At 41.8% G+C, this 24,405-nt stretch overlaps 18 non-coding genes across 18 annotated transcripts; all 18 read right to left on the reverse strand.

Annotated features, from left to right (window-relative positions):
* Nucleotides 1-490: 490 nt before the first annotated feature.
* On the reverse strand, nt 491-563 carry TRNAR-CCU (transfer RNA arginine (anticodon CCU)). Its single transcript has one exon. It is a non-coding gene; the product is annotated as a tRNA-Arg (tRNA).
* Nucleotides 564-1,367: 804 nt separating this feature from the next.
* TRNAR-UCG (transfer RNA arginine (anticodon UCG)) lies at nt 1,368-1,440 on the reverse strand. Its single transcript has one exon. It is a non-coding gene; the product is annotated as a tRNA-Arg (tRNA).
* Nucleotides 1,441-2,084: 644 nt separating this feature from the next.
* TRNAR-CCU (transfer RNA arginine (anticodon CCU)) lies at nt 2,085-2,157 on the reverse strand. Its single transcript has one exon. It is a non-coding gene; the product is annotated as a tRNA-Arg (tRNA).
* An 803-nt stretch (nt 2,158-2,960) lies between these two features.
* TRNAR-UCG (transfer RNA arginine (anticodon UCG)) lies at nt 2,961-3,033 on the reverse strand. The gene has a single exon. It is a non-coding gene; the product is annotated as a tRNA-Arg (tRNA).
* Nucleotides 3,034-10,111: 7,078 nt separating this feature from the next.
* On the reverse strand, nt 10,112-10,184 carry TRNAR-CCU (transfer RNA arginine (anticodon CCU)). Its single transcript has one exon. It is a non-coding gene; the product is annotated as a tRNA-Arg (tRNA).
* A 1,520-nt stretch (nt 10,185-11,704) lies between these two features.
* TRNAR-CCU (transfer RNA arginine (anticodon CCU)) lies at nt 11,705-11,777 on the reverse strand. Its single transcript has one exon. It is a non-coding gene; the product is annotated as a tRNA-Arg (tRNA).
* Nucleotides 11,778-12,580: 803 nt separating this feature from the next.
* On the reverse strand, nt 12,581-12,653 carry TRNAR-UCG (transfer RNA arginine (anticodon UCG)). Its single transcript has one exon. It is a non-coding gene; the product is annotated as a tRNA-Arg (tRNA).
* A 644-nt stretch (nt 12,654-13,297) lies between these two features.
* Nucleotides 13,298-13,370, reverse strand: TRNAR-CCU (transfer RNA arginine (anticodon CCU)). The gene has a single exon. It is a non-coding gene; the product is annotated as a tRNA-Arg (tRNA).
* A 946-nt stretch (nt 13,371-14,316) lies between these two features.
* TRNAR-UCG (transfer RNA arginine (anticodon UCG)) lies at nt 14,317-14,389 on the reverse strand. The gene has a single exon. It is a non-coding gene; the product is annotated as a tRNA-Arg (tRNA).
* Nucleotides 14,390-15,909: 1,520 nt separating this feature from the next.
* On the reverse strand, nt 15,910-15,982 carry TRNAR-UCG (transfer RNA arginine (anticodon UCG)). The gene has a single exon. It is a non-coding gene; the product is annotated as a tRNA-Arg (tRNA).
* A 644-nt stretch (nt 15,983-16,626) lies between these two features.
* Nucleotides 16,627-16,699, reverse strand: TRNAR-CCU (transfer RNA arginine (anticodon CCU)). The gene has a single exon. It is a non-coding gene; the product is annotated as a tRNA-Arg (tRNA).
* An 804-nt stretch (nt 16,700-17,503) lies between these two features.
* On the reverse strand, nt 17,504-17,576 carry TRNAR-UCG (transfer RNA arginine (anticodon UCG)). The gene has a single exon. It is a non-coding gene; the product is annotated as a tRNA-Arg (tRNA).
* A 1,522-nt stretch (nt 17,577-19,098) lies between these two features.
* On the reverse strand, nt 19,099-19,171 carry TRNAQ-UUG (transfer RNA glutamine (anticodon UUG)). The gene has a single exon. It is a non-coding gene; the product is annotated as a tRNA-Gln (tRNA).
* A 1,250-nt stretch (nt 19,172-20,421) lies between these two features.
* Nucleotides 20,422-20,494, reverse strand: TRNAR-UCG (transfer RNA arginine (anticodon UCG)). Its single transcript has one exon. It is a non-coding gene; the product is annotated as a tRNA-Arg (tRNA).
* Nucleotides 20,495-21,138: 644 nt separating this feature from the next.
* TRNAR-CCU (transfer RNA arginine (anticodon CCU)) lies at nt 21,139-21,211 on the reverse strand. The gene has a single exon. It is a non-coding gene; the product is annotated as a tRNA-Arg (tRNA).
* Nucleotides 21,212-22,717: 1,506 nt separating this feature from the next.
* On the reverse strand, nt 22,718-22,790 carry TRNAR-CCU (transfer RNA arginine (anticodon CCU)). The gene has a single exon. It is a non-coding gene; the product is annotated as a tRNA-Arg (tRNA).
* Nucleotides 22,791-23,593: 803 nt separating this feature from the next.
* On the reverse strand, nt 23,594-23,666 carry TRNAR-UCG (transfer RNA arginine (anticodon UCG)). Its single transcript has one exon. It is a non-coding gene; the product is annotated as a tRNA-Arg (tRNA).
* Nucleotides 23,667-24,310: 644 nt separating this feature from the next.
* TRNAR-CCU (transfer RNA arginine (anticodon CCU)) lies at nt 24,311-24,384 on the reverse strand. Its single transcript has one exon. It is a non-coding gene; the product is annotated as a tRNA-Arg (tRNA).
* Nucleotides 24,385-24,405: the final 21 nt, after the last annotated feature.

Consider the following 24,405-nt stretch of genomic DNA (forward strand, 5'->3'; position numbering starts at 1 on the left):
GTTTGATAAGCTTTTGTTTTCTTTTTTGCATTTAAACCTCTTTCTTCATGAGAATAAAGCTCAGTTGTATGCTTTACATAGCTCTGGATATTTCCAGAAGTGGAGCGAAACTGTTTTGACAGTAGTACAAACTGCTCCTTTCTGGATATGCCAATTTACACACGCTCAAATGTTGTATACATTTCATGAATCCTGACTTGCCCTATTCAAGTAGCTGAAAGCCTGTCACCACCTCTAGAAACAACAGTTACACCAATCCAATTCAAATCATTTTTTCCAAAGGTATATCTTCTGTAGGGTCAAAGTTGCATCTGACAAAGATAGGTGTTTAAAAATCTACTTTGTAATTTCAGAACACCAACATGACCCTGAAGAGTACAGAAGTAAAATGGTACCATTTCAAAGTTCCTAATACCTCATAAGCTTCTGAGCGGAAGCATGTAATAAATATATAAATTTTTCTAGAAAAGTAATAGTGGATATTGGTTTTCACCTCAGATGGGACTCGAACCCACAATCCCTGGCTTAGGAGGCCAGTGCCTTATTCATTAGGCCACTGAGGCACAGATGAACATTTGCAGTCTAGAGGCATTATATAAATGTATTCAATCGTCAAACACTGGTGTCTGCACACAGGACATTTCTCAGTTCTCTCCATAAGTAAACTTCCCATTTTCATCCTCTTCTATCCCCTACTTTAACACTCTGTTCTGTGCTATAATGGAGGCTCTGCATTTCGAGCAAGTGGAGAGAAATTGGAGGAGAACCACTTTTGACTCAACACTTCTTCTTTCCTGGATGCTTTTCTCAATAAACTGGGCTTTGACAGTGGTATCAAGCCGTCCTTGTCTTCAGCAGGACACAGAAACAGGCACCAAGTCTCCTAACCAAGTTCAACCACACTCTGCAACTTAATAGACCAATGCTTTACAAATTAGCCAACTGTGTCATCAGCAAAGGCAGCCAATGTGCCAATCCTTTATAATTCTTCTGTAGTACTTTTCTTTCTTGTAGGCAAAATTAGCACTTTAACTGCACAAATCATACATATTTTTACACTTGAAGCACTCCATGAACACATACTTACACACCTTGCATTTCATCTACACACCCTTAAGCTAAAAACCCATTCTGTCAAGTCAAAATTCTGCAAACCTATTACATATTCAGTGCGTGTACATAGAAGCACTTCTTAATGCCACTAACATGGACAAGATTTTAGGCTGAAGATGCAATCTAAATGACTGTGCAGTATGTACTCCACTTCATGAATAATTAGGAATGAGAACATGATGGCTATAAGAGTATTGGAAGAGCCTGCTTCCATTCTGAACGGAAAGCTGAGTTGTGTGTCCATTGGCAAAAACCGACCACGAAGGGACTCGAACCCTCAATCTTCTGATCCGAAGTCAGACACCTTATCCATTAGGCCACGCGGTCATATGTCCTGCTGTGCTTATTTTTACAATGTAGGTGGTATGCAAGGATGGGAAATATGATATTGATAGTTATTTAGGTTTACATCCCATTGTGTTTTTTCAGCTCCTTTCAATTAAAGCACTCTTTTGGAATCTATATAATGAGAATGTCACCAGTACGATAAACTTTTGTTTTCTTTTTTGCATTTAAACCTCTTTCTTCATGAGATTAAAGCTCAGTTGTATGCTTTACATAGCTCTGGATATTTCCAGAAGTGGAGAGAAACTGTTTTGACAGTAGTACAAACTGCTCCTTTCTGGATATGCCAATTTACACACGCTCAAAGGTTGTATACGTTTCATGAATCCTGACTTGCCCTATTCAAGTAGCTGAAAGCCTGTCACCACCTCTAGAAACAACAGTTACACCAATCCAATTCAAATCATTTTTTCCAAAGGAATATCTTCTGATGGGTCAAAGTTGTATCCGACAAAGATAGGTGTTTAAAAATCTACTTTGTAGTTTCAGAACACCAACATGACGCTGAAGAGTACAGAAGTAAAATGGTACCATTTCAAAGTTCCTAATACCTCATAAGCTTCTGAGCGGAAGCATGTAATAAATATATCAATTTTTCTGGAAAAGTAAGAGTGGATATTGGTTTTCACCTCAGATGGGACTCGAACCCACAATCCCTGGCTTAGGAGGCCAGTGCCTTATCCATTAGGCCACTGAGGCACAGATAAACACTTGCAGTCTAGAGGCATTATGTAAATGTATTCAATCTTCAAACACTGGTGTCTGCACACAGGACATTTCTCAGTTCTCTCCATAAGTAAACTTCCAATTTTCATCCTCTTCCATGCCCGACTTTAACACTCTGTTCTGTGCTATAATGGAGGCTCTGCATTTCGAGCAAGTGTAGAGAAATTGGAGGAGAACCACTTTCGACTCAACACTTCTTCTTTCCTGGATGCTTTTCTCAATAAACTGGGCTTTGACAGTGGTATCAAGCCGTCCTTATCTTCAGCAGGACACAGAAACAGGCACCAAGTCTCCTAACCAAGTTCAACCACACTCTGCAACTTAATAGACCAATGCTTCACAAATTAGCCAACTGTGTCATCAGCAAAGGCAGCCAATGTGCCAATCCTTTATAATTCTTCTCTAGTACTTCTCTTTCTCGTAGGCAAAATTAGCACTTTAACTGCACAAATCATACAGATTTTACACTTGAAGCACTCCATGAACACATACTTACACACCTTGCATTTCATCTACACACCCTTAAGCTAAAAACCCATTCTGTCAAGTCAAAATTCTGCAACCCTATTACATATTCCGTGCGTGTACATAGAAGCACTTCTTAATGCCACTAACATGAACAAGATTTTAGGCTGAAGATGCAATCTAAATGACTGTGCAGTATGTACTCCACTTCATGAATAATTAGGAATGAGAACATGATGGCTATAAGAGTATTGGAAGAGCCTGCTTCCATTCTGAATGGAAATCTGAGTTGTGTGACCATTGGCAAAAAACAACCACGAAGGGACTCGAACCCTCAATCTTCTGATCCGAAGTCAGACACCTTATCCATTAGGCCACGCGGTCATATGTCCTGCTGTGCTTATTTTTATAATGTAGGTGGTATGCAAGAATGGGAAATATGATATTTATAGTTATTTAGGTTTACATCCCATTGTGTGTTTTCAGCTCCTTTCAATTAAAGCACTCTTTTGGAATCTATATAATGAGAATGTCACCAGTACGATAAGCTTTTGTTTTCTTTTTTGCATTTCAACCACTTTCTTCATGAGATTAAAGCTCAGTTGTATGCTTTACATAGCTCTGGAAATTTCCAGAAGTGGAGAGAAACTGTTTTGACAGTAGTACAAACTGCTCCTTTCTGGATATGCCAATTTACACACGCTCAAAGGTTGTATACGTTTCATGAATCCTGCCTTGCCCTATTCAAGTAGCTGAAAGCCTGTCACCACCTCTAGAAACAACAATTACACCAATCCAATTCAAATCATTTTTTCCAAAGGAATATCTTCTGCCGGGTCAAAGTTGCATCTGACAAAGATAGGTGTTTAAAAATCTACTTTGTAGTTTCAGAACACTGTTAGAAACGGGATCCTGGTTGGCCAAGACTCGCGTCGAGGTCAGTCAGGGATCACCATTCCTAAGGTCAGGGCAAGGGAGTTACACGCCAAGATAACCCCTACTCGCCCTCTAGGTAACGTGGCGCGAGCAGTCAGGCTAAACTTGGAGGCGATATGAGTTAAGTATTTGCGCACGCACCCCAGCAACAACACCCAAGGCCCACCACAAAGGAAACTCCACACAAGGGTATATATCAAAATAGCCTTTGTATTCCAATAAACATACATTAGATAAAACACACACTTTACATTGTGCCAGAGGCACGGGCAGAATTTACAAGGGATATTTACAGGACAGGGCCACCTGGACCACTGTCAGGAATCAGCACTTTTAGAACACAATACTTGTAGGCCTAGAACTTAAACATAGAGCCTAACGGACAGTACCTCCCGACCTGGTTGCAAGGATAATGCGAGTGACCTTCTTAGTAAACTTGAGCGGGCGGCCCAGCGAAGCGGCACGACTCAGGGGAGAGTGGTGCGGCTCGAGGCTTGAGCGGGCCACCGGCAAGGTACAAGCGTTTCTCTGGGGCGACCAATGTGTGCGGCTCAGAAGAGGAGGGGAAGGCAGGATGCAGGCGACCCAGCAAAGCGGCGCGGCTCAGTGTAGAGCGGCGCGGCTCGAGGCTTGGACGGGCTGCCGTGCACGAGCTGCCAAGGGGAATGAGCGAGGCACATTTTTAGCGAGGCCCCAGGGGCCCAAGAGAGATCAGACAAGTCCCAGCAATTTGTCAGGGCAGGCACAATAGAGTCCACTGGTCCTGGGACTCTGGTCAGGGGGCAAGCTCAGTATCAAGCCCTTGGAATATCACTTAGCACATAACAGAAAATCACTGTAGCTCAATACAAGTAACTACTGGTAATCAGGTAAGTACTCCCTACGCAATCCTAACCACCTTAGGAACAGGTCACGCAGGGAACCAGGACCTTACTAGCACCACCTGCACTAGCAAGAACAACCAACTAAATATCAACATACATTTAGGGGTATAGACCTGGGGACAAAACACATGATGTATCAACAACACATTCAGCGGTGTAAGGAACACATGACGCATCAACACACGTTCAGCGGTGTAAGGAACAAGGCACATGATGCATCTACAACACATTCAGAGGTGCAGCAAAGAACACTTCGCATAAATCACAGTAACATGAACTTACATCAAAGTCCAGGGTCCAGGTTGCGCCACTGCGCCAAGACCTAAACGTAGCAGCTGCCCACAAAGAGCTGGGCAGCTGAGGGACAGAACAGGGGGCCTAAACGCTGCAGCTGGCACTAAGTGCTGCGCAGCTGGGGAAAGGCCAGGGATGAAGCAGGAGTGCGCCTCACTCCTAAGTTCACAGAACATGTCCCTAGAAAAGAAAGACCTAAACGGTGCAGCTACCCACTAATTGCTGGGCAGCTGAAAACAGAACTGCGACAGGGCTCTTACTGGCCCCTCAGGACAAGGACTTTGCCCAACTGAGCCCTCTGGCTCTAAAAACAAATATGTCCCGGGTTGGAGCCATCTAGGCTCAAGAAACACTACTGCCCAGCGTGGGAGCCCTCAGGCTCTGCAGTAAATACAATGGCTCAACACGTTGGAGCCACGGGGCTCAGCACGGGCTCCTCGGGCCCTTTCACTCGATACTGTGCCCTGGGGAAACGTTGGGGCGGCCCTCTACCATCCGGGGCCGCCCTGAAGGCACCTAAAGGCGGAGCGCACGGACAGAAGAAAATGCTATGCCCCCACCGAGCCCTCTGTCAAGCGGGGCCGCTCAGCGTTGCGAGGGGATCCCTCGCGCACTTTCACCACGTCCCGCCCCCCCGGGCAGCTCTACTCACCGGCTGCTCTCCGGAGGCGGCGGGGGACACCATCTTCTTGCAGCAGTCTGCCGGGGCCCTCCCTCGCTCACGGGGGCCTCGGCGGGTGTCAGCAGGGCAGCGGGCGGGGCTCTCACCTCATGAGAGCCCCGCTTTCTTGACACAGGGGTCTTCACCCGGTCCCCCATCTCGGGACCGGGACTCAGCCCCAGGCTCAGTCTCCCTGGCGGCGCTGGCCAATCCCAGCGCGGCGGCGGGCGGGACTTCCTCCGGCAAACCGGAAGTCCCGCCCCGCATCAGGCACTGTAGTGCCTGACTTCCTGTTTTGCGGCGCTCGGGCCGCGGCGGTGAATCTCAGGGGCATTTCAGAGGGGTGGCACCCTCGAGAGTAAAAATAAACAGCGAGGTGGGCACTCGCTCGCTTTAAGTAAATAACAGGGCAAAAGTAAAAATAAAGCGCTCCGAGCGCTAGGGAACAACACAGCGCTTTCAAGCGCTAGGGGCAGAATAAAAGCGCTCCCATGCGCTATAAAGCAAATAAAGCGCTCCTTGCGCTAAGCAACAGTCCCTCTGGCATCCAGGAGCGGGGCAGGGCAAAGAGGCCCCACGAGTCCAGAGACAAGCACAGCAGAGAAAAGTCCTCCAGGGCATCAGCAAGCCAGGGGCTGGGCAGAGCCCAGGGGAGGCAAGCCTTCCCCTGGGCCCAAGCAGCAGCACGCCCCTGGTAGATCCAAGTCAAAAACAAGAACATCTTCATGGGGTCACAGCCCCTCTTTTATACACCTTTTCCCTTTTGTCTGTGGGTGCAGGGTGGGGGCAGAACCAGTCGCAGCTGGTCTGAGAGCACTGTTGATGGCTCAACCACCCCTTTCATTCAGCAGGTAGGCTAGGGTCATCAGTCGCACCACAGGGGGCGGAGCCAGCATTGTGTGGGGGAAACCCAGCCTCATTCAGGACACAGGCGCAGCCCCTCCCTCACATCAGCATGCTAATCTCTCCATTCACCACCGGGGCAGACCCACACAGACTTCCTGGAGCCTGGCATCCCAGCCAGCTCCAGCCAATCACACGCCAGCACCTTCACAGCACATACACAGTCATGTCTAGAAGTAGCACTTCCGCACAAGACACAACCATGTCACATACATCGTTGCGAAGCATTCACTCTCCCGAGTTCGCACATACCAGACTTGACCATGCACGCCTCACGCATCAGGAACTACCAGGGACACAGACATTCCCCATGCATTCCTATGGGAGAGCAGGCCAATCTCACACATGCACTCAGGGAGAGGACACACTTTACACTGCGCCACAGTGTCAAAGTGCGCAAAGACCAGAAATCACTAGGCAAAAAGTTCAGGGGTGAACCTGCCAGAAGGGCCAAGTCCAACACACACCAACATAACCCTGAAGAGTACAGAAGTAAAATGGTACCATTTCAAAGTTCCTAATACCTCATAAGCTTCTGAGCGGAAGCATGTTATAAATATATAAATTTTTCTGGATAAGTAAGAGCGGATATTGGTTTTCACCTCAGATGAGACTCGAACCCACAATCCCTGGCTGAGGAGGCCAGTGGCTTATCCATTAGGCCACTGAGGCACAGATAAACACTTGCAGTCTAGAGGCATTATTTAAATGTATTCAATCGTCAAACAATGGTGTCTGCACACAGGACATTTCTCAGTTCTCTCCATAAGTAAACTTCCCATTTTCATCCTCTTCCATCCCCGACTTTAACACTCTGTTCTGTGCTATAATGGAGGCTCTGCATTTCGAGCAAGTGGAGAGAAATTGGAGGAGAACCACTTTCGACTCAACACTTCTTCTTTCCTGGATGCTTTTCTCAATAAACTGGGCTTTGACAGTGGTATCAAGCAGTCCTTGTCTTCAGCAGGACACAGAAACAGGCACCAAGTCTCCTAACCAAGTTCAACCACACTCTGCAACTTAATAGACCAATGCTTTACAAATTAGCCAACTGTGTCATCAGCAAAGGCAGCCAATGTGCCAATCCTTTATAATTCTTCTGTAGTACTTCTCTTTCTCGTAGGCAAAATTAGCACTTTAACTGCACAAATCATACAGATTTTACACTTGAAGCACTCCATGAACACATACTTACACACCTTGCATTTAATCTACACACCCTTAAGCTAAAAACCCATTCTGTCAAGTCAAAATTCTGCAACCCCATTACATATTCAGTGCGTGTACATAGAAGCACTTCTTAATGCCACTAACATGAACAAGATTTTAGGCTGAAGATGCAATCTAAATGACTGGGCAGTGTGTACTCCACTTTATGAATAATTAGGAATGAGAACATGATGGCTATAAGAGTATTGGAAGAGCCTGCTTCCATTCTGAATGGAAATTTGAGTTGTGTGACCATTGGCAAAAACCGACCACGAAGGGACCGAACCCTCAATCTTCTGATCCGAAGTCAGACGCCTTATCCATTAGGCCACGCGGTCATATGTCCTGCTTTGCTTATTTTTATAATGTAGGTGGTATGCAAGGATGGGAAATATGATATTGATAGTTATTTACGTTTACATCCCATTGTGTGTTTTCTGCTCCTTTCAATTAAAGCACTCTTTTGGAATCTATATAATGAAAATGTCACCAGTACGATAAGCTTTTGTTTTCTTTTTTGCATTTAAACCTCTTTCTTCATGAGATTAAAGCTCAGTTGTATGCTTTACATAGCTCTGGATATTTCCAGAAGTGGAGAGAAACTGTTTTGACAGTAGTACAAACTGCTCCTTTCTGGATATGCCAATTTACATACGCTCAAAGGTTGTATACGTTTCATGAATCCTGCCTTGCCCTATTCAAGTAGCTGAAAGCCTGTCACCACCTCTAGAAACAACAGTTACACCAATCCAATTCAAATCATTTTTTCCAAAGGAATATCTTCTGCCGGGTCAAAGTTGCATCTGACAAAGATAGGTGTTTAAAAATCTACTTTGTAGTTTCAGAACACCAACATGAGTCCGGAGAGTACAGAAGTAAAATGGTACCATTTCAAAGTTCCTAATACCTCATAAGCTTCTGAGCGGAAGCATGTAATAAATATATAAATTTTTCTAGAAAAGTAATAGTGGATATTGGTTTTCACCTCAGATGGAACTCGAACCCACAATCCCTGGCTTAGGAGGCCAGTGCCTTATTCATTAGGCCACTGAGGCACAGATGAACACTTGCAGTCTAGAGGCATTATTTAAATGTATTCAATCGTCAAACACTGGTGTCTGCACACAGGACATTTCTCAGTTCTCTCCATAAGTAAACTTCCCATTTTCATCCTCTTCCATCCCCGACTTTAACACTCTGTTCTGTGCTATAATGGAGGCTCTGCATTTCGCGCAAGTGGAGAGAAATTGGAGGAGAACCACTTTCGACTCAACACTTCTTCTTTCCTGGATGCTTTTCTCAATAAACAGGGCTTTGACAGTGGTATCAAGCCGTCCTTGTCTTCAGCAGGACACAGAAACAGGCACCAAGTCTGCTAACCAAGTTCAACCACACTCGCACCTTAATAGACCAATGCTTTACAAATTAGCCAACTGTGTCATCAGCAAAGGCAGCCAATGTGCAAAACCTTTATAATTCTTCTGTAGTACTTTTCTTTCTCGTAGGCAAAATTAGCACTTTAACTGCACAAATCATACAGATTTTTACACTTGAAGCACTCCATGAACACATACTTACACAACTTGCATTTCATCTACACACCCTTAAGCTAAAAATCCATTCTGTCAAGTCAAAATTCTGCAACCCTATTACATATTCAGTGCGTGTACATAGAAGCACTTCTTAATGCCACTAACATGGACAAGATTTTAGGCTGAAGATGCAATCTAAATAACTGTGCAGTATGTACTCCACTTCAGGAATAATTAGGAATGAGAACATGATGGCTATAAGAGTATTGGAAGAGCCTGCTTCCATTCTGAATGGAAAGCTGAGTTGTGTGACCATTGGCAAAAACCGACCACGAAGGGACTCGAACCCTCAATCTTCTGATCCAAAGTCAGACACCTTATCCATTAGGCCACGGGGTCATATGTCCAGCTGTGCTTATTTTTATAATGTAGGTGGTATGCAAGGATGGGAAATATGATATTGATAGTTATTTAGGTTTACATCCCATTGTGTTTTTTCAGCTCCTTTCAATTAAAGCACTCTTTTGGAATGTATATAATGAGAATGTCACCAGTACGATAAGCTTTTGTTTTCTTTTTTGCATTTAAACCTCTTTCTTCATGAGATTAAAGCTCAGTTGTATGCTTTACATAGCTCTGGATATTTCCAGAAGTGGAGAGAAACTGTTTTGACAGTAGTAAAAACTGCTCCTTTCTGGATATTCCAATTTACACACGCTCAAAGGTTGTATACGTTTCATGAATCCTGACTTGCCCTATTCAAGTAGCTGAAAGCCTGTCACCACCTCTAGAAACAACAGTTACACCAATCCAATTCAAATAATTTTTTCCAAAGGAATATCTTCTGCCGGGTCAAAGTTGCATCTGACAAAGATAGGTGTTTAAAAATCTACTTTGTAGTTTCAGAACACCAACATGACTCTGAAGAGTACAGAAGTAAAATGGTACCATTTCAAAGTTCCTAATACCACATAAGCTTCTGAGCGGAAGCATGTAATAAATATATCAATTTTTCTGGAAAAGTAAGAGTGGATATTGGTTTTTACCTCAGATGGGACTCGAACCCACAATACCTGGCTTAGGAGGCCAGTGCCTTATCCATTAGGCCACTGAGGCACAGTTAAACACTTGCAGTCTAGAGGCATTATTTAAATGTATTCAATCGTCAAACACTGGTGTCTGCACACAGGACATTTCTCAGTTCTCTCCATAAGTAAACTTCCCATTTTCATCCTCTTCCATCCCCCACTTTAACACTCTGTTCTGTGCTATAATGGACTCTCTGCATTTCGAGCAAGTAGAGAGAAATTGGAGGAGAAACACTCTCGACTCAACACTTCTTCTTTCCTGGATGCGTTTCGCAATAAACTGGGCTTTGACAGTGGTATCAAGCCGTCCTTGTCTTCAGCAGGACACAGAAACAGGCACCAATTCTCCTAACCAAGTTCAACCACACTCTGCAACTTAATAGACCAATGCTTCACAAATTAGCCAACTGTGTCATCAGCAAAGGCAGCCAATGTGCCAATCCTTTATAATTCTTCTGTAGTACTTCTCTTTCTCGTAGGCAAAATTAGCACTTTAACTGCACAAATCATACAGATTTTACACTTGAAGCACTCCATGAACACATACTTACACACCTTGCATTTCATCTACACACCCTTAAGCTAAAAACCCATTCTGTCAAGTCAAAATTCTGCAACCCTATTACATATTCGGTGCGTGTACTTAGAAGCACTTCTTAATGCCACTAACATGAACAAGATTTTAGGCTGAAGATGCAATCTAAATGACTGTGCAGTATGTACTCCACTTCATGAATAATTAGGAATGAGAACATGATGGCTATAAGAGTATTGGAAGAGCCTGCTTCCATTCTGAATGGAAATCTGAGTTGTGTGACCATTGGCAAAAACCGACCACGAAGTGACTCGAACCCTCAATCTTCTGATCCGAAGTCAGACGCCTTATCCATTAGGCCACGCGTTCATATGTCCTGCTGTACTTATTTTTCTAATGTAGGTGGTATGCAAGGATGGAAAATATGATATTGATAGTTATTTAGGTTTACATCCCATTGTGTGTTTTCAGCTCCTTTCAATTAAAGCACTCTTTTGGAATCTATATAATGAAAATGTCACCAGTACGAGAAGCTTTTGTTTTCTTTTTTGCATTTAAACCTCTTTCTTCATGAGAATAAAGCTCAGTTGTACGCTTTACATAGCTCTGGATATTTCTAGAGTTGGAGAGAAACTGTTTTGACAGTAGTAAAAACTGCTCCTTTCTGGATATGCCAATTTACACACGCTCAAAGGTTGTATACGTTTCATGAATCCTGACTTGCCCTATTCAAGTAGCTGAAAGCCTGTCACCACCTCTAGAAACAACAGTTACACCAATCCAATTCAAATCATTTTTTCCAAAGGAATATCTTCTGCTGGGTCAAAGTTGCATCTGACAAAGATAGGTGTTTAAAAATCTACTTTGTAGTTTCAGAACACCAACATGACTCTGAAGAGTACAGAAGTAAAATGGTACCATTTCAAAGTTCCTAATACCACATAAGCTTCTGAGCGGAAGCATGTAATATATATATCAATTTTTCTGGAAAAGTAAGAGTGGATATTGGTTTCCACCTCAGATGGGACTCGAACCCACAATCCCTGGCTTAGGAGGCCAGTGCCTTATCCATTAGACCACTGAGGCACAGATAAACACTTGCAGTCTAGAGGCATTATTTAAATGTATTCAATCGTCAAACACTGGTGTCTGCACACAGGACATTTCTCAGTTCTCTCCATAAGTAAAGTTCCCATTTTCATCCTCTTCCATCCCCGACTTTAACACTCTGTTCTGTGCTATAATGGACTCTCTGCATTTCGAGCAAGTGGAGAGAAATTGGAGGAGAACCACTCTCGACTCAACACTTCTTCTTTCCTGGATGCTTTTCTCAATAAACTGGGCTTTGACAGTGGTATCAAGCCGTCCTTGTCTTCAGCAGGACACAGAAACAGGCACTAAGTCTCCTAACCAAGTTCAACCACACTCTGCAACTTAATAGACCAATGCTTCACAAATTAGCCAACTGTGTCATCAGCAAAGGCAGCCAATGTGCCAATCCTTTATAATTCTTCTGTAGTACTTCTCTTTCTCGTAGGCAAAATTAGCACTTTAACTGCACAAATCATATAGATTTTACACTTGAAGCACTCCATGAACACATACCTACACACCTTGCATTTCATCTACACACCCTTAAGCTAAAAACCCATTCTGTCAAGTCAAAATTCTGCAACCCTATTACATATTCCATGCGTGTACATAGAAGCACTTCTTAATGCCACTAACATGAACAAGATTTTAGGCTGAAGATGCAATCTAAATGACTGTGCAGTATGTACTCCACTTCATGAATAATTAGGAATGAGAACATGATGGCTATAAGAGTATTGGAAGAGCCTGCTTCCATTCTGAATGGAAATCTGAGTTGTGTGACAATTGGCAAAAACCAACCACAAAGGGACTCGAACCCTCAATCTTCTGATCCGAAGTCAGACGCCTTATCCATTAGGCCACGCGGTCATATGTCCTGCTGTGCTTATTTTTATAATGTAGGTGGTATGCAAGGATGGGAAATATGATATTGATAGTTATTTAGGTTTACATCCCATTGTGTTTTTTCAGCTCCTTTCAATTAAAGCACTCTTTTGGAATCTATATAATGAGAATGTCACCAGTACGATAAGCTTTTGTTTTCTTTTTTGCATTTAAACCTCTTTCTTCATGAGATTAAAGCTCAGTTGTTTGCTTTACATAGCTCTGGATATTTCCAGAAGTGGAGAGAAACTGTTTTGACAGTAGTACAAACTGCTCCTTTCTGGATATGCCAATTTACACACGCTCAAAGGTTGTATGTGTTTCATGAATCCTGACTTGCCCTATTCAAGTAGCTGAAAGCCTGTCACCACCTCTAGAAACAACAGTTACACCAATCCAATTCAAATAATTTTTTCCAAAGGAATATCTTCTGCTGGGTCAAAGTTGCATCTGACAAAGATAGGTGTTTAAAAATCTACTTTGTAGTTTCAGAACACCAACATGAGTCCGGAGAGTACAGAAGTAAAATGGTACCATCTCAAAGTTCCTAATACCTCATAAGCTTCTGAGCGGAAGCATGTAATAAATATATAAATTTTTCTAGAAAAGTAATAGTGGATATTGGTTTTCACCTCAGATGGGACTCGAACCCACAATCCCTGGCTTAGGAGGCCAGTGCCTTATCCATTAGGCCACTGAGGCACAGATGAACACTTGCAGTCTAGAGGCATTATTTAACCCCTTCAATGCTGATGACGAGCTCGGCTCGTCATCAGCCACGGTGGTCGTGTGCTGATGACGAGCTGAGCTCATCATGAATATATGGCATCAGTGATTTTCCAGCACAGGGGAAAAATACCCACAGCAGCCAAGGTGTTAAATGTATTCAATCATCAAACAATGGTGTCTGCACACAGGACATTTCTCAGTTCTCTCCATAAGTAAACTTCCCATTTTCATCCTCTTCCATCCCTGACTTTAACACTCTGCTCTGTGCTATAATGGAGGCTCTGCATTTCGAGCAAGTGGAGAGAAATTGGAGGAGAACCACTTTCGACTCAACACTTCTTCTTTCCTGGATGCTTATCTCAATAAACTGGGCTTTGACAGTGGTATCAAGCCGTCCTTGTCTTCAGCAGGACACAGAAACAGGCACCAAGTCTCCTAACCAAGTTCAACCACACTCTGCAACTTAATAGACCAATGCTTTACAAATTAGCCAACTGTGTCATCAGCAAAGGCAGCCAATGTGCCAATCCTTTATAATTCTTCTGTAGTACTTTTCTTTCTCGTAGGCAAAATTAGCACTTTAATTGCACAAATCATACAGATTTGTACACTTGAAGCACTCCATGAACACATACTAACACACCTTGCATTTCATCTACACACCCTTAAGCTAAAAACCCATTCTGTCAAGTCAAAATTCTGCAACCCTATTACATATTCAGTGCGTGTACATAGAAGCACTTCTTAATGCCACTAACATGGACAAGATTATAGGCTGAAGATGCAATCTAAATGACTGTGCAGTATGTACTCCACTTCATGAATAATTAGGAATGAGAACATGATGGCTATAAGAGTATTGGAAGAGCCTGCTTCCATTCTGAACGGAAAGCTGAGTTGTGTGTCCATTGGCAAAAACCGACCACGAAGGGACTCGAACCCTCAATCTTCTGATCCGAAGTCAGACACCTTATCCATTAGGCCACGCGGTCATATGTCCTGCTGTGCTAATTTTTATAATGTAGGTGGTATGCAAGGATGGGAAATATGATATTGATAGTTATTTAGGTTTACATCCCATTGTGTTTTTTCAGCTCCTTTCAATTAAAGCACTCTTTTGGAATCTATATAATGAGAATGTCACCAGTATGATAAGCTTTTGTTTTCTTTTTTGCATTTAAACCTCTTTCTTCATGAGATTAAAGCTCAGTTGTATGCTTTACATAGCTCTGGATATTTCCAGAAGTGGAGAGTACCTGTTTTGACAGTAGTACAAACTGCTCCTTTCTGGATATGCCAATTTACACACGCTCAAAGGTTGTATACGTTTCATGAATCCTGCCTTGCCCTATTCAAGTAGCTGAAAGCCTGTCACCACCTCTAGAAACAACAGTTGCACTAATCCAATTCAAATCATTTTTTCCAAAGGAATATCTTCTGCCGGGTCAAAGTTGCAGCTGACAAAGATAGGTGTTTAAAAATCTACTTTGTAGTTTCAGAACACCAACATGAGTCCGGAGAGTACAGAAGTAAAATGGTACCATTTCAAAGTTCCTAATACCTCATAAGCTTCTGAGCGGAAGCATGTAATAAATATATAAATTTTTCAAGAAAAGTAATACTGGATATTGGTTTTCACCTCAGATGGGACACGAACCCACAATCCCGGGCTTAGGAGGCCAGTGCCTTATCCATTAGGCCACTGAGGCACAGATGAACACTTGCAGTCTAGAGGCATTATTTAAATGTATTCAATCGTCAAACACTGGTGTCTGCACACAGGACATTTCTCAGTTCTCTCCATAAGTAAACTTCCCATTTTCATCCTCTTCCATCCCCGACTTTAACACTCTGTTCTGTGCTATAATGGACTCTCTGCATTTCGAGCAAGTGGAGAGAAATTGGAGGAGAACCACTCTCGACTCAACACTTCTTCTTTCCTGGATGCTTTTCTCAATAAACTGGGCTTTGACAGTGGTATCAAGCCGTCCTTGTCTTCAGCAGGACACAGAAACAGGCACCAAGTCTCCTAACCAAGTTCAACCACACTCTGCAACTTAATAGACCAATGCTTCACAAAATAGCCTACTGTGTCATCAGCAAAGGCAGCCAATGTGCCAATCCTTTATAATTCTTCTGTAGTACTTCTCTTTCTCGTAGGCAAAATTAGCACTTTAACTGCACAAATCATACAGATTTTACACTTGAAGCACTCCATGAACACATACTTACACACCTTGCATTTCATCTACACACCCTTAAGCTAAAAACCCATTCTGTCAAGTCAAAATTCTGCAACCCTATTACATATTCCATGCGTGTACATAGAAGCACTTCTTAATGCCACTAACATGAACAAGATTTTAGGCTGAAGATGCAATCTAAACGACTGTGCAGTATGTACTCCACTTCATGAATAATTAGGAATGAGAACATGATGGCTATAAGAGTATTGGAAGAGCCTGCTTCCATTCTGAATGGAAATCTGAGATGTGTGACAATTGGCAAAATCCGACCACGAAGGGACTCGAACCCTCAATCTTCTGATCCGAAGTCAGACACCTTATCCATTAGGCCACGCGGTCATATGTCCTGCTGTGCTTATTTTTATAATGTAGGTGGTATGCAAGGATGGGAAATATGATATTGATAGTTATTTAGGTTTACATCCCATTGTGTGTTTTCAGCTCCTTTCAATTAAAGCACTCTTTTGGAATCTATGTAATGAAAATGTCACCAGTACGATAAGCTTTTGTTTTCTTTTTTGCATTTAAACCTCTTTCTTCATGAGATTAAAGCTCAGTTGTATGCTTTACATAGCTCTGGATATTTCCAGAAGTGGAGAGAAACTGTTTTGACAGTAGTACAAACTGCTCCTTTCTGGATATGCCAATTTACACACGCTCAAAGGTTGTATGTGTTTCATGAATCCTGACTTGCCCTATTCAAGTAGCTGAAAGCCTGTCACCACCTCTAGAAACAACAGTTACACCAATCCAATTCAAATCATTTTTTCCAAAGGAATATCTTCTGCTGGGTCAAAGTTGCATCTGACAAAGATAGGTGTTTAAAAATCTACTTTGTAGTTTCAGAACACCAACATGAGTCCGGAGAGTACAGAAGTAAAATGGTACCATTTCAAAGTTCCTAATACCTCATAAGCTTCTGAGCGGAAGCATGTAATAAATATATAAATTTTTCTAGAAAAGTAATAGTGGATATTAGTTTTCACCTCAGATGGGACTCGAACCCACAATCTCTGGCTTAGGAGGCCAGTGCCTTATCCATTAGGCCACTGAGACACAGATGAACACTTGCAGTCTAGAGGCATTATTTAAATGTATTCAGTCGTCAAACACTGGTGTCTGCACACAGGACATTTCCCAGTTCTCTCCATAAGTAAACTTCCCATTTTCATCCTCTTCCATCCCCGACTTTAACACTCTGCTCTGTGCTATAATGGAGGCTCTGCATTTCGAGCAAGTGGAGAGAAATTGGAGGAGAACCACTTTAGACTTAACACTTCTTCTTTCCTGGATCCTTTTCTCAATAAACTGGGCTTTGACAGTGGTATCAAGCCGTCCTTGTCTTCAGCAGGACACAGAAACAGGCACCAAGTCTCCTAACCAAGTTCAACCACACTCTGCAACTTAATAGACTAATGCTTCACAAATTAGCCAACTGTGTCATCAGCAAAGGCAGCCAATGTGCCAATCCTTTATAATTCTTCTGTAGTACTTTTCTTTCTCGTAGGCAAAATAAGCACTTTAACTGCACAAATCATACAGATTTTTACACTTGAAGCACTCCATGAACACATACTTACACACCTTGCATTTCATCTACACACCCTTAGGCTAAAAACCCATTCTGTCAAGTCAAAATTCTGCAACCCTATTACATATTCAGTGCGTGTACATAGAAGAACTTCTTAATGCCACTAACATTGACAAGATTTTAGGCTGAAGATGCAATCTAAATGACTGTGCAGTATGTACTCCACTTCATGAATAATTAGGAATGAGAACATGATGGCTATAAGAGTATTGGAAGAGCCTGCTTCCATTCTGAACGGAAAGCTGAGTTGTGTGTCCATTGGCAAAAACCGACCACGAAGGGACTCGAACCCTCAATCTTCTGATCCGAAGTCAGACACCTTATCCATTAGGCCATGCAGTCATATGTCCTGCTGTGCTTATTTTTATAATGTAGGTGGTATGCAAGGATGGGAAATATGATATTGATAGTTATTTAGGTTTACATCCCATTGTGTTTTTTCAGCTCCTTTCAATTAAAGCACTCTTTTGGAATCTATATAATGAGAATATCACCAGTACGATAAGCTTTTGTTTTCTTTTTTGCATTTAAACCTCTTTCTTCATGAGATTAAAGCTCAGTTGTATGCTTTACATAGCTCTGGATATTTCCAGAAGTGGAGCGAAACTGTTTTGACAGTAGTACAAACTGCTCCTTTCTGGATATGCCAATTTACACAAGCTCAAAGGTTGTATACGTTTCATGAATCCTGCCTTGCCCTATTCAAGTAGCTGAAAGCCTGTCACCACCTCTAGAAACAACAGTTGCACTAATCCAATTCAAATCATTTTTTCCAAAGGAATATCTTCTGCCGGGTCAAAGTTGCAGCTGACAAAGATAGGTGTTTAAAAATCTTTCTTTGTAGTTTCAGAACACCAACATGAGTCCGGAGAGTACAGAAGTAAAATGGTACCATTTCAAAGTTCCTAATACCTCATAAGCTTCTGAGCGGAAGCATGTAGTAAATATATAAATTTTTCAAGAAAAGTAATACTGGATATTGGTTTTCACCTCAGATGGGACTCGAACCCACATTCCAGGGCTTAGGAGGACAGTGCCTTATCCATTAGGCCACTGAGGCACAGATGAACACTTGCAGTCTAGAGGCATTATTTAAATGTATTCAATCGTCAAACACTGGTGTCTGCACACAGGACATTTCTCAGTTCTCTCCATAAGTAAACTTCCCATTTTCATCCTCTTCCATCCCCGACTTTAACACTCTGTTCTGTGCTATAACGGAGGCTCTGCACTTCGCGCAAGTGGAGAGAAATTGGAGGAGAACCACTTTCGACTCAACACTTCTTCTTTCCTGGATGCTTTTCTCAATAAACTGGGCTTTGACAGTGGTATCAAGCCGTCCTTGTCTTCAGCAGGACACAGAAACAGGCACCAAGTCTCCTAACCAAGTTCAACCACACTCTGCAACTTAATAGACCAATGCTTTACAAATTAGCCAACTGTGTCATCAGCAAAGGCAGCCAATGTGCCAATCCTTTATAAATCTTCTGTAGTACTTTTCTTTCTCGTAGGCAAAATTAGCACTTTAACTGCACAAATCATACAGATTTTTACACTTGAAGCACTCCATGAACACATACTTACACACCTTGCATTTCATCTACACACCATTAAGCTAAAAACCCATTCTGTCAAGTCAAAATTCTGCAACCCTATTACATATTCAGTGCGTGTACATAGAAGCACTTCTTAATGCCACTAACATGGACAAGATTTTAGGCTGAAGATGCAATCTAAATGACGGTGCAGTATGTACTCCACTTCATGAATAATTAGGAATGAGAACATGATGGCTATAAGAGTATTGGAAGAGCCTGCTTCCATTCTGAACGGAAAGCTGAGTTGTGTGTCCATTGCCAAAAACCGACCACGAAGGGACTCGAACCCTCAATCTTCTGATCCAAAGTCAGACACCTTATCCATTAGGCCACGCGGTCATATGTCCTGCTGTGCTAATTTTTATAATGTAGGTGGTATGCAAGGATGGGAAATATGATATTGATAGTTATTTAGGTTTACATCCCATTGTGTTTTTTCAGCTCCTTTCAATTAAAGCACTCTTTTGGAATCCATATAATGAGAATGTCACCAGTACGATAAGCTTTTGTTTTCTTTTTTGCATTTAAACCTCTTTCTTCATGAGATTAAAGCTCAGTTGTATGCTTTACATAGCTCTGGATATTTCCAGAAGTGGAGAGAAACTGTTTTGACAGTACCATTTCAAAGTTCCTAATACCTCATAAGCTTCTGAGCGGAAGCATGTAATAAATATATAAATTTTTCAAGAAAAGGAATACTGAATATTGGTTTTCACCTCAGATGGGACACGAACCCACAATCCCGGGCTTAGGAGGCCAGTGCCTTATCCATTAGGCCACTGAGGCACAGATGAACACTTGCAGTCTAGAGGCATTATTTAAATGTATTCAATCGTCAAACACTGGTGTCTGCACACAGGACATTTCTCAGTTCTCTCCATAAGTAAACTTCCCATTTTCATCCTCTTCCATCCCCGACTTTAACACTCTGTTCTGTGCTATAATTGACTCTCTGCATTTCGAGCAAGTGGAGAGAAATTGGAGGAGAACCACTCTCGACTCAACACTTCTTCTTTCCTGGATGCTTTTCTCAATAAACTGGGCTTTGACAGTGGTATCAAGCCGTCCTTGTCTTCAGCAGGACACAGAAACAGGCACCAAGTCTCCTAACCAAGTTCAACCACACTCTGCAACTTAATAGACCAATGCTTCACAAATTAGCCTACTGTGTCATCAGCAAAGGCAGCCAATGTGCCAATCCTTTATAATTCTTCTGTAGTACTTCTCTTTCTCGTAGGCAAAATTAGCACTTTAACTGCACAAATCATACAGATTTTACACTTGAAGCACTCCATGAACACATACTTACACACCTTGCATTTCATCTACACACCCTTAAGCTAAAAACCCATTCTGTCAAGTCAAAATTCTGCAACCCTATTACATATTCCATGCGTGTACATAGAAGCACTTCTTAATGCCACTAACATGAACAAGATTTTAGGCTGAAGATGCAATCTAAATGACTGTGCAGTATGTACTCCACCTTATGAATAATTAGGAATGAGAACATGATGGCTATAAGAGTATTGGAAGAGCCTGCTTCCATTCTGAACGGAAAGCTGAGTTGTGTGTCCATTGGCAAAAACCGACCACAAAGGGACTCGAACCCTCAATCTTCTGATCCGAAGTCAGACACCTTATCCATTAGGCCACGCGGTCATATGTCCTGCTGTGCTAATTTTTATAATGTAGGTGGTATGCAAGGATGGGAACTATGATATTGATAGTTATTTAGGTTTACATCCCATTGTGTTTTTTCAGCTCCTTTCAATTAAAGCACTCTTTTGGAATCTATATAATGAGAATGTCACCAGTACGATAAGCTTTTGTTTTCTTTTTTGCATTTAAACCTCTTTCTTCATGAGATTAAAGCTCAGTTGTATGCTTTACATAGCTCTGGATATTTCCAGAAGTGGAGAGAAACTGTTTTGACAGTAGTACAAACTGCTCCTTTCTGGATATGCCAATTTACACACGCTCAAAGGTTGTATACGTTTCATGAATCCTGCCTTGCCCTATTCAAGTAGCTGAAAGCCTGTCACCACCTCTAGAAACAACAGTTACACCAATCCAATTCAAATTATTTTTTCCAAAGGAATATCTTCTGCCGGGTCAAAGTTGCATCTGACAAAGATAGGTGTTTAAAAATCCACTTTGTAGTTTCAGAACACCAACATGAGTCCGGAGAGTACAGAAGTAAAATGGTACCATTTCAAAGTTCCTAATACCTCATAAGCTTCTGAGCGGAAGCATGTAATAAATATATAAATTTTTCAAGAAAGGTAATACTGGATATTGGTTTTTCCCTCAGATGGGACTCGAACCCACAATCCCTGGCTTAGGAGGCCAGTGCCTTATCCATTAGGCCACTGAGGCACAGATAAACACTTGCAGTCTAGAGGCATTATTTAAATGTATTCAATCGTCAAACACTGGTGTCTGCACACAGGACATTTCTCAGTTCTCTCCATAAGTAAACTTCCCATTTTCATCCTCTTCCATGCCCAACTTTAACACTCTGTTCTGTGCTATAATGGAGGCTCTGCATTTCGAGCAAGTGGAAAGAAATTGGAGGAGAACCACTTTCGACTCAACACTTCTTCTTTCCTGGATGCTTTTCTCAATAAACTGGGCTTTGACAGTGGTATCAAGCCGTCCTTGTCTTCAGCAGGACACAGAAACAGGCACCAAGTCTCCTAACCAAGTTCAACCACACTCTGCAACTTAATATACCAATGCTTTGCAAATTAGCCAACTGTGTCATCAGCAAAGGCAGCCATTGTGCCAATCCTTTATAATTCTTCTGTAGTACTTTTCTTTCTCGTAGGCAAAATTAGCACTTTAACTGCACAAATCATACAGATTTTATACTTGAAGCACTCCATGGACACATACTTACACACCTTGCATTTCATCTACACACCCTTAAGCTAAAAACCCATTCTGTCAAGTCAAAATTCTGCAACCCTATTACATATTCAGTGCATGTACATAGAAGCACTTCTTAATGCCACTAACATGGACAAGATTTTAGGCTGAAGATGCAATCTAAATGACTGTGCAGTATGTACTCCACTTCATGAATAATTAGGAATGAGAACATGATGGCTATAAGAGTATTGGAAGAGCCTGCTTCCATTCTGAACGGAAAGCTGATTTGTGTGACCATTGGCAAAAACCGACCACAAAGGGACTCCAACCCTCAATCTTCTGATCCGAAGTCAGACGCCTTATCCATTAGGCCACGCGGTCATATGTCTTGCTGTGCTTATTTTTATAATGTAGGTGGTATGCAAGGATGGGAAATATGATATTGATAGTTATTTAGGTTTACATCCCATTGTGTTTTTTCAGCTCCTTTCAATTAAAGCACTCTTTTGGAATCTATATAATGAGAATGTCACCAGTACGATAAGCTTTTGTTTTCTTTTTTGCATTTAAACCTCTTTCTTCATGAGAATAAAGCTCAGTTGTATGCTTTACATAGCTCTGGATATTTCTAGAAGTGTAGAGAAACTGTTTTGACAGTAGTAAAAACTGCTCCTTTCTGGATATGCCAATTTACACACGCTCAAATGTTGTATACGTTTCATGAATCCTGACTTGCCCTATTCAAGTAGCTGAAAGCCTGTCACCACCTCTAGAAACAACAGTTACACCAATCCAATTCAAATCATTTTTTCCAAAGGAATATCTTCTGCCGGGTCAAAGTTGCATCTGACAAAGATAGGTGTTTAAAAATCTACTTTGTAGTTTCAGAACACCAACATGACTCTGAAGAGTACAGAAGTAAAATGGTACCATTTCAAAGTTCCTAATACCACATAAGCTTCTGAGCGGAAGCATGTAATAAATATATCAATTTTTCTGGACATTGGTTTTCACCTCAGATGGGACTCGAACCCACAATCCCTGGCTTAGGAGGCCAGTGCCTTATCCATTAGGCCACTGAGGCACAGATAAACACTTGCAGTCTAGAGGCATTATTTAAATGTATTCAATCGTCAAACACTGGTGTCTGCACACAGGACATTTCTCAGTTCTCTCCATTTGTAAACTTCCCATTTTCATCCTCTTCCATCCCCGACTTTAACACTCTGTTCTGTGCTATAATGGAGGCTCTGCATTTCGAGCAAGTGGAGAGAAATTGGAGGAGAACCACTTTCGACTCAACACTTCTTCTTTCCTGGATGCTTTTCTCAATAAACTAGGCCTTGACAGTGGTATCAAGCCGTCCTTGTCTTCAGCAGGACACAGAAACAGGCACCAAGTCTCCTAACCAAGTTCAACCACACTCTGCAACTTAATAGACCAATGCTTTACAAATTAGCCAACTGTGTCATCAGCAAAGGCAGCCAATGGGCCAATCCTTTATAATTCTTCTGTAGTACTTCTCTTTCTCGTAGGCAAAATTAGCACTTTAACTGCACAAATCATACAGATTTTACACTTGAAGCACTCCATGAACACATACTTACACACCTTGCATTTCATCTACACACCCTTAAGCTAAAAACCCATTCTGTCAAGTCAAAATTCTGCAACCCTATTACATATTCAGTGCGTGTACATAGAAGCACTTCTTAATGCCACTGACATGAACAAGATTTTAGGCTGAAGATGCAATCTAAATGACTGTGCAGTATGTACTCCACTTCATGAATAATTAGGAATGAGAACATGATGGCTATAAGAGTATTGGAAGAGCCTGCTTCCATTCTGAATGGAAATTTGAGTTGTGTGACCATTGGCAAAAACCGACCACGAAGGGACTCGAACCCTCAATCTTCTGATCCGAAGTCAGACGCCTTATCCATTAGGCCACGCGGTCATATGTGCTGCTGTGCTTATTTTTATAATGTAGGTGGTATGCAAGGATGGGAAATATGATATTGATAGTTATTTAGGTTTACATCCCATTGTGTGTTCTCAGCTCCTTTCAATTAAAGCACTCTTTTGGAATCTATATAATGAGAATGTCACCAGTTTGATAAGCTTTTGTTTTCTTTTTTGCATTTAAACCTCTTTCTTCATGAGATTAAAGCTCAGTTGTATGCTTTACATAGCTCTGGATATTTCCAGAAGTGGAGAGAAACTGTTTTGACAGTAGTACAAACTGCTCCTTTCTGGATATGCCAATTTACACACGCTCAAAGGTTGTATACGTTTCATGAATCCTGACTTGCCCTATTCAAGTAGCTGAAAGCCTGTCACCACCTCTAGAAACAACAGTTACACCAATCCAATTCAAATCATTTTTTCCAAAGGAATATCTTCTGCCGGGTCAAAGTTGCATCTGACAAAGATAGGTGTTTAAAAATCTACTTTGTAGTTTCAGAACACCAACATGACTCTGAAGAGTACCGAAGTAAAATGGTACCATTTCAAAGTTTCGAATACCACATAAGCTTCTGAGCGGAAGCATGTAATAAATATATCAATTTTTCTGGAAAAGTAAGAGTGGATATTGGTTTTCACCTCAGATGGGACTCGAATCCCACAATCCCTGGCTTAGGAGGCCAGTGCCTTATCCATTAGGCCACTGAGGCACAGATAAACATTTGCAGTCT

This window comes from Lissotriton vulgaris, chromosome 5, assembly GCF_964263255.1.
Source record: "Lissotriton vulgaris chromosome 5, aLisVul1.2, whole genome shotgun sequence".
Classification (NCBI taxonomy): Eukaryota; Metazoa; Chordata; class Amphibia; order Caudata; family Salamandridae; genus Lissotriton; species Lissotriton vulgaris.